The sequence below is a fragment of the Eleutherodactylus coqui genome, chromosome 9 (genome assembly GCF_035609145.1).
Source record: "Eleutherodactylus coqui strain aEleCoq1 chromosome 9, aEleCoq1.hap1, whole genome shotgun sequence".
Taxonomy (NCBI): Eukaryota; Metazoa; Chordata; class Amphibia; order Anura; family Eleutherodactylidae; genus Eleutherodactylus; species Eleutherodactylus coqui.
Genome location: NC_089845.1, coordinates 130,387,607 through 130,402,363, shown reverse-complemented (window position 1 = coordinate 130,402,363; position 14,757 = coordinate 130,387,607).

The window sequence follows — 14,757 nt, the reverse complement described above, 5'->3', positions numbered from 1 at the left end:
ACATATGGAACCCTTCAGGAAGCAATCCATTGTCAGAAAAATCCTCTACAACACTGATTATCTTCTGTGATAAAAATATGTTTGGCCCTTTAATTAACCAATTAGGAATGGTCATCGCCAAAAGTAGAATTCCAAATGGAGGACCTTTTCTATTGCTAATAGATTGCATTACCAGTGGGATTACATCAATGTCCTATGTGTTAACCTGCTACACATTGGAGAAGATGTTACTATTGCCAGCACATAAAAAGTTACATAAAGTTATAAATACTTTTGTTTACTAATGTTATACTTGAGTTATTTAATGACCCATTCTCCAGTTATGGACAAAGTTGCTGACGAATTTCTGCAGGTTTCCCTTGGAAACAGGCAACAGTTCATCTCTACATGGCTGTCAGACTCGTGAGCATTAAGGGTGGCCATACACATTAGATTCATATCAGCCAAATCAGACAATTTCAGTGGGTCTGGACAATCATCTAATGTGTATAGTGGCCTCCCGACTCTTCCCGGATGGCCGATATTAAGAATGGATTTCAACATGCCGATTCTTCTGCTCTTGAGGAGGTCAGCTGATGTCGGTCAGCAGTTTTCTCCCCTCTCTACATTCAGAACACATGGGAGTTTGGCCGAGTTGGGCAGATGTGACACATTTTACCTTGATTTTGATAGCACAGCACTGAAAGTTATCTTATCTTAAATTATTAAAACTCAATGGTTCTCTTATCTTAACACGACAAAACCCATTGTAAAGTAATTCAAAGTGTAAATAAACCACTCTAATAGCACACTGTGATGCCACCTTGCATTGAGTCAAACTAAAGAAAAACCCATCTGTACATATGCATGAAGTATCATAGCTCTCAGCTAAATGGAATAAAGGTGCTTTTAGATGGAAGGACTATCATTCAAAAAATCGTTCAAGGGAGCGAAAATCGTTTAGTCTAAAAGGCCAGCCAACGACCGAATGATGAATGAGAATCATTCACTTGTCATTCATTTTATGCAGTCATAAAATGGCCCGTTCACTGATAGTTCAGTTTAAATAGCGCTCGTTCAGTCTTCCACATTCGCTTGTTCAGTGAATCTGAACGATGCTCCCTTGAATGAGCCATTGATGTGTCAGCCTGTCTAAACAGACTGCACCAGAGCGAACGATCTAGCGGTGACGCCACTCGCTCGTTCACACGTTCAAACAAGAATTGGCTCATCTAAAAGGAGCATAAGTATCATCTGCACTGCGCTCTGCTTACAAAAACGGGCAGAATTCTTACTTAGACTTTATATGTAAATGGAGAACAAATTACGTAATTGTGACTCAAAATAAAAGAGAAAGAAATAAAGTACAGGTTCAGGAATTTAAGCCTTATGCAAATGGCTAGGGATAAGCAAACTTTTGAAAAGTTAAGTTCGGCCAGTTTGCTGAATTTCGGCAGAGTTCAGATTGGTCCACATTAGTCTGAACCGAACCAGATTGTCACTAATACCCATAATATTGGTGTATAACAATATCCAAGAGTGATAAAAACCCTGTATATGGGCTCTTACACACTGGAAATTAATTTTCCTGCGATGCTAGAGAGGGGGCGGGGCTAATGGTGATTCTTCTATAGCCAAGAGAGGGGGCAGGGCTAGAGGGCGGATCCCTCTAGCCCCATCTTCTCTTGGGAAGCCCTGGGAAAGCTCTCTAGCTCCGCCCCCTATCTCTCCAAATGGGGAGATATGTAGGAGATCCCCATGTAACTCTGTCCCCTCTCTCTCCTCACTATAGGGGATTCCAAAGCTCTTTCACGATCTTCTCTCATTGATATCAATGGGGCCGGCACATGAATGGAACTCAAGGTGAATGCCATTACACAGCTAAATAAAAAAAACATATTTTTTTATTTGCCTAGGTTTTTCTGAACAGATTTAGGATATTTTGGCGAATATGCTGAATCCAAATATGACAGTGTTAATGAATTGGAACTAGTTTCTGAAATGCTGTATAGCCCTGAAATAATGATATTATAGCTCAATATGACCTGTAACTATCAGCATATGCAGCAGAGTTTGGTATGACATTCTATTCTTTAACCCATTGGCAACATGATGTCAAATCTGTGCAGGATTTGTATGGATGCTGACTGTGAAGGACTCCAATCCCGGCATTAACCCTATACATGCCATGGTCAGTGCTGACCATCTAAATGGCTTGACAGAGGTTGGGCTCTCATTGTCTCCAAAATAACCTCCTTGCAGTGAGATTGCAAGTTGCTGTTTGATTGCCATTGCAACCCGGGGGCCTTGTGAAGGTATCCAAAGCCTATGATGGATGTTACCCTATTAATCCCTGCCTATGGCAGGGCTTAATAGGCTGCCAGTAAAAGTACAATATACTGCAATACTAGTACTATTAAAAGTAAATCATGAGTTCAAATCCCCTATGTGGGCTAAAAAATGTACAAAATAAGTTAGGGCTTTTTATTGTTACACAGATATTTTGTAATTACAAAAAATATTAAAAGTTTAGAAAAAAGCTTTTCCCATTTTTAACATAAAAACAACAAAATATTTATATCTTTTTAAAAATAGGACACAAAAAAATGAAATATATAAATTTGGTATCACAGTAATCACATTGACCCACAGAATAGTTAACATGTCATTTCTGCTAAACCATATACGCTGTAAAAACAAGATCCTCAAAAAATGATACAATTGCATTTTTTCATTTTTCATCACACTTTTAGAAATACTAAAAGCTTTATACATTACTAGCTTACCCGTCGCGCGTTGCTGCGAAGACAGACAGACATACATTCGTTTTTATATATCTAGATAACAACCAATCACAGCGCAGCTTTTTTAGGTTACCTCAGTGGTATAATATATAACAACCAATCACAGCGCAGCTTTCATGTTACCTCAGCTTTATAATATATAACACCCAATCACAGGACAGCTTATATGTTACCTCAGCAGTATAAAATATAACAACCAATCACAGTGCAGCTTTCATGTTACGTCAGCGGTATAATATATAACAACCAATCACAGCGCAGCTTTCATGTTACGTCAGCAGTAAGAGAAATAACAACCAATCACAGCGCAACTTTTATTCTGCCTCAGCAATATAAAAAATAGCAACGAATCACAGCGCAGCATTCATTTTACCTCAGCGGTATAATATATAGCAACCAATCACAGCACAGCTTTTATTTTACCTCAGCATTCTCAATATCCAGGAATTGTCTTGTGATACGTTCGGCGGATGCATCATTTTGTAGTTGAACACGCATCCCGTTGCTCGTAATGCCTTTTGCTTTTGTGCTTGAGATGGAAATCAAACGATCTTTGTCTGGGGGGGCATAACTGTCGACGACGCTCGCACACGCGCGCGCCACCTATCGTAGGATAGATGTACTATGCCAGTAATCTTCCCAGGAATGTACTCAACAACTTCCCATTAACTTTTCCTATTTATGACATAATCAATGCGCGTGCCAAATTTTAAGTTTCTATTACATCGGGAAGCGAGAAAATTCGATTGCGTACGTAAAATTCGGACGCCAATTGTTTTGCGCTTAAAATTGAATAATCGAGTTGGGACCCATTAACTTTCCCTATGTATGACATAATCAATGCTCGTGTCAAATTTCGAGTTTCTATTACATTGGGAAGCGAGAGAATTCGATTCCGTACGTAAAATTTGGACGCTAATTCTTTTGCGCATAGAATTGAATAATCGAGTTGGGACCGATTAGCTTTTCCTATTTATGACATATTCAATGCTCGTGCCAAATTTCAAGTTTCTATGTGAGAAAATTACATTCCGTACGTAAAATTTGGACGCTAATTCTTTGGCGCTTAGAATTGAATAATCGAGTTGGGACCCATTAGCTTTTCCTATTTATGACATAATCAATGCTCCTGCCAAATTTCACGTTTCTATGACATTGGGAAGCGAGAAAATTCGATTCCATACGTAAAATTTGGACGCTAATTCTTTGGCGCATAGAATTGAATAATCGAGTTGGGACCCATTAGCGTTTCCTATTTATGACATAATCAATGCTCCTGCCAAATTTCAAGTTTCTATGTGAGAAAATTACATTCCGTACGTAAAATTTGGACGCTAATTCTTTTGCGCATAGAATTGAATAATCGAGTTGGGACCCATTAACTTTTCCTATTTATGACATAATCAATGCTCCTGCCAAATTTCACGTTTCTATGACATTGGGAAGCGAGAAAATTCGATTCCGTACGTAAAATTTGGACGCTAATTCTTTGGCGCATAGAATTGAATAATCGAGTTGGGACCCATTAGCGTTTCCTATTTATGACATAATCAATGCTCCTGCCAAATTTCAAGTTTCTATGTGAGAAAATTACATTCCGTACGTAAAATTTGGACGCTAATTCTTTTGCGCATAGAATTGAATAATCGAGTTGGGACCCATTAACTTTTCCTATTTATGACATAATCAATGCTCCTGCCAAATTTCACGTTTCTATTACATTGAGAAGCGAGAGAATTCGATTCCGTACGTAAAATTTGGACGCTAATTCTTTGGCGCATAGAATTAAATAATCGAGTTGGGACCCATTAGCGTTTCCTATTTATGACATAATCAATGCTTGTGCCAAATTTCAAGTTTCTATGTGAGAAAATTACTTTCTGTACGTAAAATTTGGACGCTAATTCTTTTGCGCATTGAATTGAATAATCGAGTTGGGACCCATTAGCTTTTCCTATTTATGACATAATCAATGCTCCTGCCAAATTTCACGTTTCTATTACATTGGGAAGCGAGAAACGTAAAATTTGGACGCTAATTCTTTTGCGCATTGAATTGAATAATCGAGTTGGAACCCATTAGCTTTTCCTATTTATGACATAATCAATGCTCCTTCCAAATTTCACGTTTCTATTACATTGGGAAGCGAGAAAATTCGATTCCGTACATAAAATTTGGACGCTAATTCTTTTGCGCATAGAATTGAATAATCGAGTTGGGACCGATTAGCGTTTCCTATTTATGACATATTCAATGCCCGTGCCAAATTTCACGTTTCTATGACATTGGGAAGCGAGAAAATTCGATTCCGTACGTAAAATTTGGACGCTAATTCTTTGGCGCATAGAATTGAATAATCGAGTTGGGACCCATTAGCGTTTCCTATTTATGACATAATCAATGCTCCTGCCAAATTTCAAGTTTCTATGTGAGAAAATTACATTCCGTACGTAAAATTTGGGCGCTAATTCTTTTGCGCATAGAATTGAATAATCGAGTTGGGACCCATTAACTTTTCCTATTTATGACATAATCAATGCTCCTGCCAAATTTCACGTTTCTATTACATTGAGAAGCGAGAGAATTCGATTCCGTACGTAAAATTTGGACGCTAATTCTTTGGCGCATAGAATTAAATAATCGAGTTGGGACCCATTAGCGTTTCCTATTTATGACATAATCAATGCTTGTGCCAAATTTCAAGTTTCTATGTGAGAAAATTACTTTCCGTACGTAAAATTTGGACGCTAATTCTTTTGCGCATTGAATTGAATAATCGAGTTGGGACCCATTAGCTTTTCCTATTTATGACATAATCAATGCTCCTTCCAAATTTCACGTTTCTATTACATTGGGAAGCGAGAAAATTCGATTCCGTACGTAAAATTTGGACGCTAATTCTTTTGCGCATAGAATTGAATAATCGAGTTGGGACCGATTAGCGTTTCCTATTTATGACATATTCAATGCCCGTGCCAAATTTCACGTTTCTATGACATTGGGAAGCGAGAAAATTCGATTCCGTACGTAAAATTTGGACGCTAATTCTTTTGCGCATAGAATTGAATAATCGAGTTGGGACCCATTAACTTTTCCTATTTATGACATAATCAATGCTCCTGCCAAATTTCACGTTTCTATGACATTGGGAAGCGAGAAAATTCGATTCCGTACGTAAAATTTGGACGCTAATTCTTTGGCGCATAGAATTGAATAATCGAGTTGGGACCCATTAGCGTTTCCTATTTATGACATAATCAATGCTCCTGCCAAATTTCAAGTTTCTATGTGAGAAAATTACATTCCGTACGTAAAATTTGGACGCTAATTCTTTTGCGCATAGAATTGAATAATCGAGTTGGGACCCATTAACTTTTCCTATTTATGACATAATCAATGCTCCTGCCAAATTTCACGTTTCTATTACATTGAGAAGCGAGAGAATTCGATTCCGTACGTAAAATTTGGACGCTAATTCTTTGGCGCATAGAATTAAATAATCGAGTTAGGACCCATTAGCGTTTCCTATTTATGACATAATCAATGCTTGTGCCAAATTTCAAGTTTCTATGTGAGAAAATTACATTCCGTACGTAAAATTTGGACGCTAATTCTTTTGCGCATTGAATTGAATAATCGAGTTGGGACCCATTAGCTTTTCCTATTTATGACATAATCAATGCTCCTTCCAAATTTCACGTTTCTATTACATTGGGAAGCGAGAAAATTCGATTCCGTACGTAAAATTTGGACGCTAATTCTTTTGCGCATAGAATTGAATAATCGAGTTGGGACCGATTAGCGTTTCCTATTTATGACATATTCAATGCCCGTGCCAAATTTCACGTTTCTATGACATTGGGAAGCGAGAAAATTCGATTCCGTACGTAAAATTTGGACGCTAATTCTTTGGCGCATAGAATTGAATAATCGAGTTGGGACCCATTAGCGTTTCCTATTTATGACATAATCAATGCTTGTGCCAAATTTCAAGTTTCTATGTGAGAAAATTACATTCCGTACGTAAAATTTGGACGCTAATTCTTTTGCGCATAGAATTGAATAATCGAGTTGGGACCCATTAGCTTTTCCTATTTATGACATAATCAATGCTCCTGCCAAATTTCACGTTTCTATGACATTGGGAAGCGAGAAAATTAGATTATGTACGTAAAATTTGGACGCTAATTCTTTGGCGCTTACAATTTAATAATCGAGTTGGGACCCATTAGCTTTTCCTATTTATGACATAATCAATGCTCGTGCCAAATTTCATGTTTCTACGACATTGGGAAGTGAGAGAATTAGTGGCAGTGATGGAAATCGAACAATCTACGTGGGGGGGGCGTAACTGTCGACGACGCACGCACGCGCACCATTTATCGTAGGATAGTTGTACTATACCTATAATCTTCCCAGGAGTGTACTCAACAACTTCCCAAAGTTTCATGGCGATCGGATGAATGGTGTAGTAGCGCATAAAGAACAAACAGACAGACACGCACGCACGCACACAGACATACATTAATTTTTATATATATAGATATGATACATTACATTATACAATTAATAAATATAACTCGCCTATGTCAAAAGGAAAATGTGAAGGAAAGGCAAAAACAAATAAAAAATATTTATCTAATGTACTCTTTAATCTAATCTCATCTTTAAAACTTCTTAATGAAAAGGCTGCTAAAAATAATGTAAATGCATTCCGTTACATTTGTAGCAAATTCATTCTGAAAAATACAAAGGCAAAAATATCACTGACTTTTTTTGGTTTTGGGCATCCAAATTAGGCCTTAGTCAGACGGGCGTTTCTTCGCGCGATTTGCGCATGCGTCCGGCGATTTTTTTTTTTTTTTTTAAACCATTGCTTTGCAATGGTATCGGACACATGAGCGCTTTTTATGCGCTCGTCCGATAAATTATAGAACAGAAATCGCAGATCGCACCTATCTGCGATCTGCGATTCCTGTTCTCTTCTCTATATGCGCTCAATGGGGCCGGCGGCAGCAGCGCCGACCCCATTGAGAACATATAGAAGACAAATCATTCTTCTCTGCCACAGCTGTAACAGCTGTGGCAGAGAAGAACGATGTTTGCCTGTTGGATTCAATGGAGCCGGCAATACAGCCGGCTCCATTGAAAGCAATGGGCTGCCGGCGTGCGCGGGATGAATTGTCGATGAATCAGAGGCAGGTCTCACTCACACCCATTGAATGGGTGTGAGTGAGACCTGCCTCTGATTGGCTCAGCGCTGAGCCAATCAGGGGGCAGGTCTGACTCACACCCCCTTCACACCCACTGCAGGCCGGCCGCGCGGAACTCCGGCTGCCGGGAGCAGGTGAGTATATATATATTTTTTTTATTTTAACACTTTTCTGGATGAATTGCAGGGAAGGGCTTATATATTTAAGCCCTTCCCGACAATTCATCCCACACTCTCCCGCAGCGCATTGCTTTCAATGGAGCCGGCTGTATCGCCGGCTCCATTGAATGCAATGCGCTGGACAGCTCCAGCCCGTTTCTAATGAAACGCGGCTAGGAGCAGATTTTCGGGCACCGGTCACGCGATTTGCGGATGCGCATCCGTCATGCGATCCGCAAATCGCGCGAAAAAACGCCCGTCTGACTAAGGCCTCAATGAGCAAAGCCAGTATTCTGTTTGAAATCATTGCCACTGTCAGGCTACATTCACACGGGCGAGTGCGATATCGTGCTTCCCAATGTGCGTTCTTCACGTTGATATGAGAAGTTTGTAATTCAAAAATGCCTCGCATCACTTCATGTGCATCAGAGGATCACAAGTGTCTCTCATAGGAAGCATCACATCACACCTGCATGTACATTGCACGGTATGCGAGTTGCATGCAATGTCTTTTATGGTCCCATTGAAAACAATGGGCGAGGCGTTTCGAGAGAACAACCAAAAGATAGAACATGCAGCAAAAAACTCCCAATATCTCAGCTTCCTGAGGCCATAGATACAATGAGACAGAGAAATACTACAGCTGACTGCACTTACACCACAGTATTTATCATGATCCTGTACTGCATCTGAAGATAGTTTAAAGTTTCCTACAAGCTCCCTCCCTGGTCAGCCTCTAGTTCCGATAAACAGCCCAACCTATAGATCATTAATGTGGCTTTGTAGGTAATGCCACCCACTGATTTTTATTGATTTGCTTTGCAACCTTGAGTGAATTGAGGGACTTTTGTTAGTTGTTAGTAGGGGATAAAGGGCATCAGGGTGGGTAGAGGGAAAACTACAAAAACTAACATGATCATGATATCCCTTCCAGGCAAATAATACTGGTAGCCAGACACAGAAACTGTATTATGTTGTCTTGGTTGAACCCAAGGCATGTGAGAAGGTCCCATCAAAATTAAACTTAATGGTACATGACACAGGACCTTCCTACAAGCCCAGCATTTACTGGTATTAACTGGGGTGCTATCCACCATGACAGATAAGGAACTCAGCCGATAACACTGTTTACCCAAATGATTAGCAATCAGTGATCAGAGAATGAGATGATCTTCTCACTCATCTGCACAAAACACCAACTAGAAGCCTTAAAATAGGCTCCATCCATTGTAAATTTACACTTGAAGAGTCCCAATGGAAACTACAAAGAATGGACTGTTTGAGTTCCCTTATCACCTCCCGCTTACTAATCAGCATTTGACACTTGACTTGTGATTCTGCCAATGACTCAGACACTATACAGCTGTTTGTATTGTTCACACAGTAGAGCGAGAATTTGCACATCTTCAGAAGGAAACACATTTATCCCTACTTCATGCTCTGTCCTGTAGGGTCTATATCGGCATCACAAGCTTGTGTTTGCAAAAACAGACTTAAAGGTAATTGGATCCAAAAATTAAATCATCCCCAGTATGTCTACAGCACCGATTTTGTAAAAAAAGGAGCCCTGAGTATTAGTCTACGATACGTTGTGTATTATACATATAAAACATAGATACAGCTGCACTTTTTGGGGCTTATTAACACAGCTAGTGCCATGTTCGGCATGGGAATTCGAAAGCAAATACAATCAAACAGCACATATATGCTGATCTTCTCAAAGGCAAGTCCACTGCTTGCCTTATTCTCAGCTTTTTTTCACGGATGTGCAATTTTTGTTTCACATGGACCACTCAATGTGAAAAAATGGCCCTGTAACTAGCCTAATTATGGGTCCGTGTGCTGGCCATGGAATACGCAGACAGCACAAAGACCAAAAACATGACATTGTGAATAGGCCCTTCTTCAAATGTATCTGAATACCATACAAAGGCAAATAATACCACCATTTAGTGCCCAGATAATATTGCTATACATTAAAAGCACCGGAGTAATACTACCCCACGGTGCCTGCAAAACATTGCTACCTTTCTTGCACAATGCAAAAATTCAATACTCAGAGCTGCCATTCCATATCCAAATAATATCTAAAAAATGACTAAATACTGAAGGCGTTAATAGTAAATTCCATGGTGGTCAGGTGCAGCGAAAGTGTAAATGGTAAGGCCCAATGCAACAGGTTTACATGCTCCAAGCCTAGCTAGCTTGCTTCCTTGGGATGCTGACAATTTCCCAGTTTGCCTCCATATAAAATCAAACCTATACATGTCTGTCCTTTAGTTGTCCTTCTTTGTCAAACTATTAAAAATGTTGAGGCCATCATTGATTTCCCACAAGGATTGTCATCTAGCTTTGGAATAATCCCAAGCAGAAAAGCTGCCTTTTAATGGTGAGACTGGAAGATGAAACTCAACACAGCTAGATATATTGTCTGCCCATAACTCTAAACGCCCTTTTACACGAGCCGATAAGTCACTTATATTCCCGCATCTAGCAGGGAAGTGAATGACTATCGTTCAGTGTAAATTTATGCCCAAACTGAACAACGAACGAGAATTTGTTCGCTTCTAGTTCTTCATTTAGTTTCTGCATGCATAAGACTGACAAACCTATCGGCCCATGTAAACAGGCAGAACTGCCTGTTTAATACGAATGAAGGCAAGCGGGTTGGAACGATCCCCAGCCCGCTCTGCCTCCATTCACTAGTAATCATAGTTCCTATGTAAATTCATAGGAACGATCATCGCTGGGGTGACCTATTGGGCACGTGTGCCCGATGGGTCATCCAGTGTAAAAGCACCCTAAGAAGGATGGGGAACAACTTTTTTTAGAGTTCACATTGGAATCCATAGAATGAGAAATCACCAAACTAGATAGAACAACTTGACCAACGAGCACTAAAATATTTATACTGTATTAATTGACGTCTTTGTTATTTTAGGCGGAAACGCTCTTGAACTTTTCATTGCTAGTGTACCTAATAGACTGTGAGACATGAATTGTCCTCAATAGGGTTAATTTGCATAGGCTTTCAGGTGATGATAAACCCTTGTGAAGATTCATTTACACCTTATCTGCTCATATGCATAGGTATCAATGAGATTAGCTTCCACAGGATTGACTGCCAATCCCCAAAAAGATAATCGCCGCCCATAAAATAATGGGATGATCATTAAATGTCTCAGTCTGAGGGCGCTTCTACATGTAATGATTAACGTTCAAAAAACTGTTGAATCCTGTGAATTTAGATGATAATCGTCATTCATCAGGCCATGTAAAAAAAACTTAAAACTGCATATACACATTCGATTAGTTAAAATCCAACTACCAATTCTTATCTCACCTGACACTGCCATTGGGATAGAGTTGGGAGTCCCCTACATATTAGATGATCTTTGGGTTTGGCCGATCTACATCTGCTGTGTATGGCCATCGTACGTTGTCAGCATTATTGCTTTAGTTAGAGGACTGAGTGCCTAACATATAAATTGACCGAGGGCAATATCTACATTGGGCTTATATGTTCTCTTCAAAGTTTTTCAAAAACAAAATTATAGATTAATCATCTTTATTTATGTCTGTGCAGGGCAGTAGCATTTTGGCTAAATCTGCCCAATGCATCCATTATAGGTAGAATTATAGGACAACATTCACACACATGTATTTGAAGCCAAATAAATTCACCATAGTGTATATTCTACCTTTACTTATTGTCCATATGCAATATCACATACTCAAAGGAACTGCATATCACCTGCGTGGTACAACACCTTCTAAATGAGTATCAATTCTCTTGACCCATAAAATTTCCAATATTTCTGCTTTGCAGAAAATTCCCCAAATTGAAAAAGAATGTGACTGATATCGCTTTGTCTCATTGATTCACTTAAACAGGTTCTTACCTCCCTCAATAAACCAGAAAATAGCAAAACAGACTTCAAAGTCAAAATGAGAACATCATCAGAACTAGATGACCTCATCAAAACTAAAAACACCTGACAGAAGATGGAACCTTCAGGAGAAACACAATCGTATCTTGTCAAGTCCAAATAAAAGAGATGGCACATGATAATAATAGTAATAGTAAGACTTCTTGTAATTCATTACGACTCTTGAGGTTCCTCTCGAATTAAGACAAGCCAGAATCTGCTAGTGAACTCATCCTAAACTCCATCCTAATTAAAATTCCTTATACGCTTGGCATTAAACAGCATTTCAATAATCCCAGCGCCTGTTAGGTTCTGGTACAGCCAGACACTCCCACAAGAATGCATTAGAAATGGAGCCTACCGTACCGCTTTTCTCCAGCTCTCCATGCCTCCAAAGTGCTATCTTGATTATTTTTGCCCACAATGAGAAAGGAAAGTGCTCTTCTTTACTGAAAGCTGCTGAAGACAAGACTGCTTGGAAATGTATCTCTAGGGCTTGTTTGCTTAGGAGCTTTATGCAATGCTGATGAAGTAAGGGTGGCAGCTGTCCTTGAAGACAATGCTCCTATTGGCAGATGTTCTTCAAACAAAGGGGCTTCTTGCTAGCTTAGTTTGACTTATGCATTTGATTTTTTTTGTAAAGAAATGGCCAGAACACTGAGTTCGGATTCATCCTCTTGTTCACGGCCTCGGAAATATTTTCTCTAGGGGGACTTTTTGCATTGTTCCAAGCAAATTTCAATGTATGCCAGTGTAGCGAAGGTCATCGGTCCTACAGTAATACATATATTGAGCCTATATATTATACAAATAATAGTGCTGAGATAAAAATTCTTCACTATGGAATTAATATTTGGATTGCAGTTGAGAGTATGGATAATAACTCGTAGAGCTGCAGGGAACTTCAAAGTCTCGATATGTGTAATTTAACGGCAGACTACTGCACGCATTTAAATCAGTATGTGGTCTATCAATGGACACCAGACTACAGGCGTTCGTATACCAGACTGTTTCTACGAACTATTTAATCAGTTTTCTAATGCACATATATATATTCTTAGTTCAGTTTTGATAAAAAAAATTATGGCTTCCTACCACCACATCTGGTGGTGGTCAGCTTCAGCCCATGGACGGTTACCCTTACATTCTCATGTAATGTATTCTCATATGCTGTTGGTGCCTCTTTTGCTATTTTTGACTTAGTTTTCAGATTTATAAATAAGGGTAGGCAAAAATATGGTGCCTGCCCACCAAGGATGACTCCTTATAAAGTCTTGAATAACTCCTTAAAAGCAGCAATAGCAAAAGAGACCCCAACAGTATATGAGAATACATTACCAGGCAATAAATTAACATATTGTATGCTCTGGAGAACCCTGTCTATATGATCTATGAGGGTATACTGATTTAATAGAATGTGTTCCCTTCTTGCAAGCCAGAAGGACAGCAGCTGCAAAAAGTTGAAGAACTTCTCCAACTTCAGTAACTTTTTTAGAGGAAAACAGAGTTGTTCAGTTACCAGACCCTATATTACAGTCTACTGTAGGATGCATTCACAAGAGGCGGTCAGAAAAAAACACAAGCTTTTGTTGAGATTTTATTATACTTTGCTTTTTTTTCTAAACCACAAATGCGTCAAAACCACAACAAAAATGTACATGGCTTTTCTGGTATGGTTTTTACTGCTTCATAAGTGCCTCATGTGACAAAAGAATGGCAAACTTTCCAAAACCATTGGGATCTACTGATGTCAATGTAATACTGAGGGATCCCTAGTGGGTTAATGTATAATAAATAACTAATATAGGGGTCTATTCCCACGGGCCGTTTGGTTGTGTTAAAAAAAAATCATGTATTTTTTGCCATGGTTTTGCAGAGTTTGTGGTAAAATATGGCAAACACACACACGGTTTTGCAGATCCAGCTTTTTGCGCAGTTTTGCGCAGCCAAACCATTTCATATAAATGGAACCTCATGGTGGATGTCAGGTTTTCTCAACCACATGTTATATAACCCCATTAGACCAGTTTGGAGGGTGCCCACTCAGCTCTCTAAAGCCTAGAATAGATGATGGGTGCCCAATAATTTCAGCACATTAGACATCATTTCCAAATTAATAGAAGCTGATAATAAGGGATCCTGTAGTTCGGACCCCTCCCTCTGACTCTGCTCACTTAAAGGGGTTGTCCCGCGGCAGCAAGTGGGTCTATACACTTCTGTATGGCCATATTAATGCACTTTGTAATGTACATTGTGCATTAATTATGAGCCATACAGAAGTTATAAAAAGTTTTTTACTTACCTGCTCCGTTGCTAGCGTCCTCGTTCCCATGGAGCCGACTAATTTTCGCCCTCCGATGGCCAAATTAGCCGCGCTTGCGCAGTCCGGGTCTTCTGCTCTCTTCAATGGAGCCGCTCGTGCAGAATGCCGGCTCCGTGTAGCTCCGCCCCGTCACGTGCCGATTCCAGCCAATCAGGAGGCTGGAATCGGCAATGGACCGCACAGAAGAGCTGCGGTCCACGGAGGGAGCAGACCCCGGCGGCCATCTTCAGCAGGTAAGTATGAAGACGTCGGACCGCCGGGATTCAGGTAAGCGCTGAGCGGTTTGTTTTTTTAACCCCTGCATCGGGGTTGTCTCGCGCCGAACGGGGGGGGGGGGGGTTAAAAAAAAAA